This window comes from Spermophilus citellus (assembly GCF_964194105.1).
Source record: "Spermophilus citellus genome assembly, chromosome: 2".
Classification (NCBI taxonomy): Eukaryota; Metazoa; Chordata; class Mammalia; order Rodentia; family Sciuridae; genus Spermophilus; species Spermophilus citellus.
Window position 1 is genome coordinate 210,519,557 of NC_138183.1, and position 11,707 is coordinate 210,531,263.

The 11,707-nt window shown below is 39.0% G+C and overlaps 1 protein-coding gene across 3 annotated transcripts in view; it reads right to left on the reverse strand.

Moving 5' to 3' along the window:
- Positions 1 to 9,595, reverse strand: part of PIK3C2A (phosphatidylinositol-4-phosphate 3-kinase catalytic subunit type 2 alpha) — a 111,414-nt gene extending 101,819 nt beyond the window's left edge. For 2 of the 3 annotated variants that reach the window (XR_014020498.1, XM_081280906.1), the window contains exon 1: positions 9,470 to 9,595. The gene's annotated coding sequence lies outside the window, so the exon portion shown is untranslated. Of the gene's footprint in view, positions 1 to 8,494; positions 8,576 to 9,469 lie in introns of all 3 variants that reach the window. The other variant, XM_081280907.1, reaches the window with a different exon arrangement.
- Positions 9,596 to 11,707: the final 2,112 nt, after the last annotated feature.

Here is an 11,707-nt window from a genome sequence, read left to right on the forward strand (position 1 = left end):
CAACTACTCCATGTAATAGCTGTTTTCGTAGTTCTTTGAATAAAAACTAATTCTTTTTTTTATATTTTTTTTTTAAAGAGAGAGTGAGAGAGGAGAGAGAGAGAGAGAATTTTTTTAATATTTATTTTTTAGTTCTCGGCGGACACAACATCTTTGTTGGTATGTGGTGCTGAGGATCAAACCCGGGCCGCACGCATGCCAGGCGAGCGCGCTACCGCTTGAGCCACATCCCCAGCCCGAATAAAAACTAATTCTGATGTAATAGTTTTCCCTCTGGAGTTTGAAGCTGACATTTCTGAATATTACTTCCTTAGAAATCAGCTTTCCTATTCAATCAAGCTTTATATCTGAAAAAGTTTTATATTCTTAAGTCTAAAGGTATTAAGAGAAATTCAACTTAAAAAACTACTAAATATAGAACTGGGCAGGATGGAGCATGACTGTAATCCCAACAACTCAAGAGACTGAGACAGGAAGATCGCAAGTTCAAGGTCAATCTCAGCAACTCAGCAAGACCCTGTATCAAAATAAAAAATACAAAGGGCTGGGGATGTGGTTCAGTGGTCAAGCACTGAACCTTATTAAAAATAAGGCCAGGTGCAGTGGCACATGCCTGTAATCCCAACAATTCAGAAGGCTGAGCAGGAGTAGTTCAAAGCCAGTCTCTGCAACTTAACTAAGTCCTAAGCAACTTAGTGAGACCCTGTCTTAAAATAAAAAATCAAACGGGCTGGGGATATATATAGCTCAGTGGTAAGGCACCCACCCCTGGGTGAAGGGGAGGGCAGAGGAAGGAGTAGGAATAATAGTTAACTTTCCAAGCTCAATTATCAAAAACAAAACCCTCCCTGGGGGGAAAAAAAAAACCTTAAAATCTCCATTTCTCAATTAGAATGGGAGTGGGTGGGGAGACACAAATAAACTTAATTATTAGATGTAACAGGAAGCCAAAGGTGGATTTTACTTACATTCACCTGATGTGATTTACATTGTTCAAAGATTGCTCTATGGAAGTCCAAACAGAAAAACAAAAGTGGAAACTGGGAGATCAATTAAAAGGTAACAAAGAGACAAGAACCAATAATGACTTATACTAAGGATCTTAGCAGAAATATTACGAAGTCGTTTGAATCAAACAAGTAAACAAATGTTTAGACAGCAAATGAAATGGAGAAAAAAAAATCATTAGTTGGGGGGGAATACTATTCTTAACAGTATAGTTAGAGAAAAAAATGAAATTGGACTCACAACCAGGACATAAAAAGAGACGTGGGAAAAGCTAAGGAGAATTTTCCCAAGCTTTTCCACAAGTGTAAAGACTGTGAGATTAGCCAGTTTCCACTCCATTCTTTAACTTCCAGTTCTGCTCTATTATTATGATAATGCTTTGTGCAAGTGCTACAAATACATTAATAAAGAGCTTAATTCTTGTATTTTGACAAAAAGCAATGGCGACACTGTAGTCTAGTAAGTATTAGTAATCATTATTCCACCTTGAGCCCTGAGAAGCAAGATTCACAAATGGAATAGATCTAGAACAACCTCCTATGTCTGCTTGTGTATCATTATATGTGATCGGGAGGAGGACAAGAAAAGAAGATAAAGACGCAAAGAGACTCCTACAGAAAGGCATTTTGCTGAGCAAGTAGTTTTCAATCTGACGCAGTCTCTCAACAAAAGTACTACTTTTTAGAGATAATTACTGAACTTTGGACTACTTTACTGTTCATTCAATTGACATGAATCATTAAACATAGTTTGACATTACCACAATTCCAACATGACAAATAACAGTAAAGCTTTTATGCTGTTACGGTATATATCTGCATTTCCAAAATGGCTAAAGATAGGGAAAAAAATAAAACTGAGTTTCAATTAAAAAAATCCAAAATAGCCAACCTCAGCAACTTAGCAAGGCCCTAAGCAACTTAGCAAGACTCTGTCTTAAAATAAAAAATAAAAAAGGGCTGGAGATGTCGCTCAGTGGTTAAGCACCCTTAGGTTCAACCACTGGTTCCAAAAAACAAAAAGAAAATAAACCCAAAACATTAAAAAACTGACATGAATACTCCTAGAATTTTCCTCCTTCCAAACTCCATCACTTTATATGACTAAAAAAACCTTCACATGATAGCAATTTGCATGAAATGGGTAGTTTCATAAAACTGTGATAAAAACAAAAATCATATAATAGCAAGACCCAAGCTCAAATATTGGACATCACTCTTATTAACTGTGTGATCCTAAGCAATTTAATCTTATTTGGTCTTTAGTTTTCTCATTTTTAAAGCACAGATAATACCTCTTAGTGTTTTCAAGATTAAATAAAATCTTATACGCATGCACACAAAAATGCATAACAATATCTAAAAATAGTACACAGCCAGGCTCAGTGGCACATTCCTGTAATCCCAGCAACTAGGGAGGCTGAGGCAGTAGGATTGCAAGTTCAAGGCCAACCTTAGCAACTTAAAAATAGTATATAACATTTAAAATCACATATATCTAAAAATATCTGTATGTTCCTATCACTAAAAAAAGGAAGTTTATTGCCAAAAAGCATATGAAAAGATGCCCAATATCATTAGTTACTAGAGAAATGCAAATGAAAACTACAATGAGGTATTTCAAACCTACTTGAATGACTGTTAACTTTTTAAAAAAGGAAAATACAAAGCAGTAGAAAGGCTATAGAGAAACTGAAACCCTCATACTTGGCTGACAGAATGTAAAAAGGTGCAGTTACTCTGAAAAACACTTTGGTGTTTCCTCAAAAAATTAATCACAGAATTACCACATGACCCCAAAATTCCACTCCTAGATATATATCCAAAATAACTAAAAACAAACACACGTATCAATATAATACTCTCACACCGGCATTATTTATGGTAGCCAAAAGATGGAAACAAACCAAGTATCCATCAACGAATGGATAAACAAAATTTGGTACATACATACAATGGAATATTATTCAATCATAAAAAGTAATAATACAATATTGTATACATGTACAGATATATAACAACAAATCCCATCATTATTTACAACTATAATGCACCAATAAAAAAATGGTAGAAAGAGGAGAAAAAAACGTAATGCTTTTTTTCATGCTGCAACTTGGATGAACCCTGAAAACATTATGCTAAGTGCATGAAGGGTCAATAGGTCAGATATGATTATACTTATATGAAATATCTAAAGTAGGAAAATTCAGAGACAGAAAGTAGATTAATGATTATCAAGGGAAGAAGGGAGAGGGGAATAGATAGATAATGATAATAGGTTCAAAGTTTCTGTCGAGAGGGATGAAAAAATGTGGAGATAGAAGTGGTGATAGTTGGCTGGTTGCAGTGATGCATGCCTATAAGATTTTAAAAAAAAAAAACAACTAAAAAGTGCAGTGTTACATAAGCATTTCGACATACATGGAATTAGTCTGATAATTGTCATTACGAGATCTAGTCAGATTAAAGTAGGTTATTCCATATTCCCTGGAGCCAAATAGCAGTTAGCAAAGTAACTTAGCAAATAAATCTATGTAATTATGTCTACTCATACACTATGGCTTTGTTTATAGGAATAATCAGGTCTCCTTCAGAGCTTATCTTGGGAAGATGTATGTTTTGAATCACTCCAAAAACTATTAATAGACTATTTGAAAAAAGTGTTTTCTTATTTCCTAATTGGACCAGCATTTTCTAAACAAAGTAGATTTTTTTTTCTCTCTCTCATCAATATTCTCAGTTTTTTTCCACCTTACCATTTTTTTTTTTGAATTTTTAATATTTATTTATTTTTTTAGTTCTCGGCAGACACAACATCTTTGTTGGTATGTAGTGCCGAGGATCGAACCCGGGCCGCACGCATGCCAGGCGAGCGCGCTACCGCTTGAGCCACATCCCCAGCCCACCATTTTTTTTTTAAAGAGAGAGTGGGAGCAAGAGCGAGAGCGAGAGAGAGAGAATGAGAATTTTTTAATATTTATTTTTTAGTTCTCGGCGGACACAACATCTTTGTTGGTATGTGGTGCTGAGGATCGAACCCGGGCCACACGCATGCCAGGTGAGCGCGCTACCGCTTGAGCCACATCCCCAGCCCTCCACCTTACCATTAAGTACTTACATTTATTTCCCTCTAGTCTCCTCTCATTCATTTCCCATACACTATTATCTTGAAAGAGAATTTTTTTAAATACCTTTATTTTATTATTTTTATATGGTGCTGCAGATCAACCCAGGGCCTCACACATGCTAGGAGAGCGCTCTACTGCTAAGCCACAACCCCAGCGCCTTGAAAGAGGACTTTATCTTTGCTTTTTCCTCTCATTCCATAGAACTTTAATAATACCTAATTTCTTCCTGCATCTACTGGTATTTTCTGACAGTAAACTGACAATTTGTCTACCTCACTACTAGAGCCACAATGGATTCATAGCCTTGAGATAAAATTTCCTGAATCACCCAAACAATAAAAAGTGTTGATCATAGGTACCCAGAGGTCTATTCTCACATCTTCACTTCTATCCTGTCCCATTGCTTGAAATAAGCCTTGTAAATCCTTCCTTAAAACTATATTTTTTCCTTTATCTAATTTTCCCCCAAAGTCATTTCCTGCACATTAAATAACTCTGACCTTGAAATTTCATCCCCTTCTTCTTTCTCTAGTAACAGATTAAGATCTAAATTCTTTTTCAAATATCTTTCCTAATATACTCTCATCTGTTTTCAATGACACATCTTTTCTTTCCTATAAACAATTTTTTATACCTTCAGTACTTTCTGCTATATGGATTATAGTTGGTCTCTCCTAGCTGGTATATGAACTTGCTCATTCTTTAACACACACTCAAAAAATCTGATATGTGCCATATGTCTAAACATTCAAAAGCCATTATGAAGACATGCAATGAAAAGAATACTGGGTCTAGTACTATAAGATGTGGGTTCAAGCATTACCTCTTACATATTATGCTAAACAAGTTACAACATTTTTGGATCTCATTTTCCTCTTCAAGAAAATAAAAATAGGGGGGCTGGAAATGTGGCTCAAGCGGTAGCGCGCTCGCCTGGCATGCGTGCGGCCCGGGTTCGATCCTCAGCACCACATACCAACAAAGATGTTGTGTCCGCTGAGAACTAAAAAATAAATATTAAAAAAAATTCTCTCTCTCTCTCTCTCTCTCTCTCCTCTCTCACTCTCTCTTAAAAAAAAAAAAAAAAGAAAGAAAAGAAAAGAAAAATAGGGCTGGGGATGTGGCTCAAGCGGTAGCGCGCTCACCTGGCGTGCGTGCGGCCCGGGTTCGATCCTCAGCACCACATATCAACAAAGATGTTGTGTCCGCCGAGAACTAAGAAAAAATAAATAAATATTAAAATTCTCTCTCTCTCTCTCTGTCCCCCTCTCTCTCACTCTCTCTTTAAAAAAAAAGAAAAGAAAAATATTTACTTATTTACTGACTTAACAGATGAGGGGAATATTAGCTAAAGAATAATCATCAATCAACACAAACTTAAGGCATTATTTAAATTCTTTTGACAAACTTATCTTGTCTAATTAAGCCTCTAGTTTTTTTTTAAAACTAAACTCCATACACAGCAATAAAGTGAATCAACATTGCAATTACTTTTTTATATCACTAATGTTAACTACTAGACCCTAAGACTAAAACAGAAAGATTTATTTCTTATTTTAATAGTAAGAATATTAGTTACATAGTATTTTCATTCATTTTCTTTTCGTTCGTTCTTTCTTTTTTAATATTTTATTTTTTATTTTGAGACAGGATCTAAGTATCTGAGGTTGGCTTTGAACTTGGGATCCTCCTGCTTCAGCCTCCCAAATCGCTGGAATTACTGGTGTGGTTCACCACACCAGCCTCTTCATGCATTTTCAAGGTTAAAAGGTAAATACTAGCTGCTAAGCCAACAATAACTGCTTTCAAATCTATTAAAAAGTGTTTTTAAAACTGACTTGTTTTTACACCCAGGAAGCTAAATTTAAAATTTTAAGAAATCCAAAAAGTGGTTTAAAATTGTATAAATCTCATTTTTAATTGCCTAAAATGTCCAGGTGCACAGTCTTGTTGAGTCTATTATTTTAGAAATACCAAACTGCAAGATGGGCATAGTGGCACACACCTGTAATCCCAGAGATTCAGGAGGTTGAGGCGGAGGATCACAAGTTTGAGGCCAGCCTGGGAAACTTAGTAAGAACATGTCTTAGAATAAAAAATAAAAAGGCTGGGGATGTAGTACAGTGGTAAAAGTAGTGCTACTGGATTCAATCCTCAGGGCAGGGGGTGGGGAATAAGAGTGGGGGGGGGACATAGCGGTGAGGGTTGGGGGGTATCATTAAACAGACTACAGAGAAAAGCAAAGATACAAAATACACATAAATGCACAAGACTACTGACTTGTAGTATAAAGTATAATCATCAATCAATACAAACTTAAAGGCATTATTTAGTTTAAATTTTTTTGACAAACTTATGTTGTCTATTTAAGCATGGGAATTGCTTTCAGTCTCAACCACAGTCTTACTAACAAACTAAAAGACACCTAAAAGAATATTTCCCAGTATAAAAATTATTATCATCAAAAGAACATTATAGCCAGGCACAGAAGCACATGTTTGCTATAATGCCATATAGCTATTCAGGAGGCTAATGCAGGAGAATTGCAAATTCAAGGCCACTTAGTGAGACCTTGTCACTAAATAAATCAATAAATAGGGATGGGTATGTGCATGTGCCAGGCCATGGGTTCAACACCCAGTATCACCACCACCAAAAAAAAAAAAAAAAAAAAAAAAAAAAAGGCAACACAGTTACAAAACATTTTTTAAAAATGCTTTATGGAGAGAATGTAGAGAAAAAGGAACACTTTTACACTGTTGGTGGGACTATTAATTTGTACAGCCACTATGGAAATCTGTACGAAGGCTCCTCAAAAGATTAGGCACAGAACTACCTTATAATGTAGTTATACCACTCCTCAGTATTGATCTTAAACAATTTAAGTCATCATACTATAAGTGATACATGTATAGCTATGTTTATAGCAGCACAATTCACAATAGCCAAACTATGGAACCAATCTAGGAGTCCATCAATGGATGAATGGATAAAAAAAAAAAATGTGGTATATATACACAATGGAGTTTTATGCAGTGATAAAAATGAAATCATGTCATTTGCTTGAAAATGGATGGAATTTAAGAACACTATGTTAAGTGAAATAAAAATGATAAGGTAGAAAAGAAAATCAAAAGGAAATCAGCAGAATAGAGGAAAGGGACCAGGGAGTAGAAGAAGGGGAGGGAGGGAGAAAATACTGGGGAGTGATATTGCAAAATTCTATTGTTATACTATGTGCATATACGAATATGTAATAACAAATCCCTACATTATGTACAACTATAATGCACCACTAAAATAATGTGGGGGGAGAGGGGAAGAAGTAGAAAAAAAAATGCTTGTACCACTATTGCTTTGAAAGGTTAGTCTGATGCTTGGATAAGAACTGTGAGTTCTTGGGAAATTCAACACTCACTTTAGGTATAAGTTCACTTCATGAATGTGCTCAGTGCAAAACAAAGTGTTGGATTAAGGAAAGATTCCTAGACGTGGAAACTGATGCAGCAATTTAAATGAAAAAAATTAACTTATTGATGGCAGAGGAAACAAAGAATCATAATACACATAATAAACACATTAAGTTATAGTAGTTTCTAAAATACCTAAAGCAAGCATGCCAATTTTTATATTCTTTGAAACTGAAAAAAGTGTGAAACCTGTGGATAAAAACATTAAAATATGTTATCTGCAAAGAAGTAGCATGCAAGCAACATGCATACAAAATAGCAGAGATTTTCATACGGAAAAAGAATTTGCTTTATATTTATTAATTTTTTTTAAGAGAATTTTTTTAAATATTTATTTTCTAGTTCTCGGCGGACACAACATCTTTGTTTGTATGTGGTGCTGAGGATCGAACCCGGGCCGCACGCATACCAGGCGAGCGCGCTACCGCTTGAGCCACATCCCCAGCCCTATATTTATTAATTTAGCACAAAATTATGGGATTGGTGGAAGCTCTATGTGTTTTGTACATACATAAAATTGTTTTTAAAATCAAGTTTCAGTTAATAAATCTCTATTTTCTCAATATTATAACGTGCTTCAGAATTCAAACACTGTCTTAAATATCTTCATAAGTTTGTACATCTCAACTAAAACACTTCAGTCTAATTTGAAACGGTGAATAACAGCACCAAGTCCAATTATGACAGGACTGCTAAAGGCCTCCAAGGAGGCAAAGGTACAAAGTCTCCCCTGGAATCAGTGTTCCTGGACCTCTGTGTAGTCTTCTCTCATTATACTATGTCTTCATCATTCCTCTAAGAACAGTTTTGCTTTTTCCCCCTCCTTCTTGTGGTCTTTGATATTAATCCAATATACTAAATGATTTTTCCAACAGGACCTGAAACCCACCTGGAAAGGTGTTAGGATACTTCTTTAATAAGTAATCGTGTTCAAAGAGTAATGTCACATTCGTTTCCCTCAATTCAAACGCTGTTTAAAATAAAAATATAATTAAAATTCCAATTTCCATCAGGCTAACAAACCGAATTACCCCAGGCTCTCTTTTCAGGTTATATCCAGGCTTTCCTCCTCACTTAGTTTCTCCTTCCTCATTTTCCTCCTCAATCCCTGCTCCCTGAGGGGGGGCGGGGGGGAGGAATTCTATAGCTGGAGAATCTCGTGTTCAAAGCCAAACAATTTTGCGAGAAAAATAAGTATGGTTTTTATTCTTTAATTATTTATTGTTCTTCTGTCACGACTCAGGAGCAATTAAGCAAATATTTTTAATCTAACTGCACTTTCCCAGAAGGATGATGCGCTAAATACACACAAATAATAGTGCCTTTCCAAAGCAAGTGGATTCCGACAAAAAGGGAACAGGATGGGGGAGGGGGATCCCGGGAGAAGAAAAAGAATCATTAGCCCCAAGATCGAGTTGGGACAGGAGGGGAAAGGGGCCATAACTGAGAAATGCAACACATACACACTCGCCAGAACTTCACGAGAAGAAGACCGGACACTGTGGCTCCAGTTCTGTCCCTAGGGACCAGGAGGTGGCCTTCCCTCCCGCTCAGGTCAAAGCTAACTCCCCAGCGTACCCTCGCTCCCGACAAAAGGGGCCTGGTAGAGATGCGGGCCCCTCGCACCTCCCGCGGGACGTTGGCAACCGCCTTAGTGGAAGCAAGGCCGGGAGGGATGTGAGTCGAGTTGGGTAGCGCCAAGAGTACCGGACGGAGCGTCAGAGGCGGCCACCGGCGGTCTGGGGGAGACGGCAAGGGACCCTCCCATCCCGGGATCCCACTGCGCCCTCGGAGGGCAGGGTCCCCCGTACCGGCCTCAAGATGTACCCCGGTACTGGCCCCGGCTACTACGACCACTTCTCACCTCACGCTGCCTGAGTCTGTCCTTCCACTGCAACTCGAGCCGTCGCAGCCGCCACGGTCCGAGCCATTTTCCCTCGGCTAACTCAGCCGCCGCCGAAAGCTCCGCCGGACTCCGCGGCCAGCCAAGCACATCACGTCACTTCCGGCAGGCAAGCACCGCCCTCCGCGCCCAGGCGTCTTGCGGATTGGCTGCTGTGCGTGGCCTACCTGAGGTGGTAGGCGGGGCCGGGACGCGCCCTGTGAGGCTGGAGCTACCGTGCTGAGGCTTTTGGCTACTGGCCCCGGACTTCCCTGTGTGCAACCCCTGGGCAAGTAGCGAGCTCGCTGGATCCCCCAGCCAGCCTCCTCTCCGACCCGGCATTCGAAGCCCGGCCAAGCGTCTCGGGCATCGAAGTAGCCTATTGTTCCTATGCCCTCTCTCAGGACTCCGCGCTTGCCTTTACTCGGACTGCGGCTCCCAGAATTGTGGTAGTGGCCCCGGGCCCCCGGTGAGATTAGTTTGCATTGGAAGACTGAAACGTACTGGCAAGACAAAATCGTTCACTCCAACCCCCATTTACCTAGTCTTCACAGTGGATGAAGTGCTGTGGAGTGTGTAATTTGTAATCCATCACGTGGTTTCTGTAAAGTGCTTTCACGTTAGTGTCTCATTTAGTCTTTGGCCACAGCTAGGTAAGGAAGATAGCCCAACAATAACTCACAGCCACATTGCTTTCTGTATTACAAAATATCTCCACACCCAAACTCCATAATAGAAATACCTTCTTATGAGAACTCAATGAGACTAAGCTTGTGAAGTGTTCAGCCCTCGACTGTTCACATAATGAGGTGAAGCAGATTGGAAAATTGTCCCCACTTTACAAATGGTGAAGCTGGCTGCCTTCCGGTTCAAATTTGGTTTTTTAGCGGTTGGTTGTTTGCGTTTGTGCAATGCTTGGGATTGACCACAAGCATGCTCTATCACTGAGGTATACCCCCGGCCCTTATTATTTTATTTTATTTTGAGACAGGGTTTCGCTCAATTGCCCAGGCTGGCCTCACATTTGTTGTCTTCCCGAGTAGTTGGGATTATAGACACAAGCCACCATGTCCAGGTTTTTACAAGAAAAAAGCATTGTATAATGATTGTTCTTTAAGCAAGGAATCAGTACCTTCCAAAATTTTATTGTAATGTGGCATATTGATTTAGATTGCAGTTCTCACGACCTCTTTCCCCATCAAAGAGGACACACTACATAACTAGTTTAAGGATAAGGAATAGCAAATTGGCTGCTTCTACTTGGGGACCAAGGATAAGGGGATCTCTAAGACGTTTTTTTGTCAGGGGCATGGGAGGGGGTAGCCAGGAATTGAACTCAGGGGCACGGACCACTGAGCCACATACCTAGCCCTATTTTGTATTTTATTTAGAGACAGGGTTTCACGCCAGTTTTTGCTAAGGCTGGCTTTGAACTTGTGATCCTCCTGAGCTGCTGGCATTACAGGTCTGTGCCACTGTGTCCAGCTATTTCTATCTTTTTAAGAGGGGTAGGGATAATGTGGAGTAGATGAAGTCCTCTCCTCCTTTCATTGTAATATACATGCCTACACCTCCCTGGAGATGGGAAAATTGAATGTAGTTTTTATTCTGTGATTATAGTCTAGCTACTTAGAAGTTGAGGCAGGAGATCACTTGAATCCAGGAATTTGAGACCAGGTTGAGCAACACAGGGAGACCCCCATCTCTGAAAAGAGAAAGAGGAAAAGGTCCTATTATTCTCTGAGGAAGCCTAGAAGCAATTTATGGCTGTGGTAACTACCTCCTGTCCACCTTCTCTAACTTTTCACCAAACCCAGGAGACCTTCTGTACACAGGCTCTTGCAAACTTTCCACACCCTAGAAGAATGTCCCTTAGGAATCCATTTAGTTCCACAGCATTGTTCTTCTTTATCTTCTGATCAAAGGAGGAATTTCTGGAATTGGCCATTCTTTCACAAGATTAAAAGGGGTGGGGAAAACTATCTCTGGGCTTGTTTCCTACCTTCTGCTTGAGAACTAAGTGTGCCTTCAGGAAAGAAGAAAGAGGCCTTGAGAGAACACTGAGTCTTCAGGGAAGATTAACTATTTGACTTTTTTGTATCTCTTTTATTTTTTTAATGAAATATTTTCTGGATCCCAGGGGGAGGGAAAAAAAGGGCCCTGGTCTTTGAATCAGTTCCTTGTTGCAGTTCTGACTTGTTTTTGTTTTTGCTTTTTTAT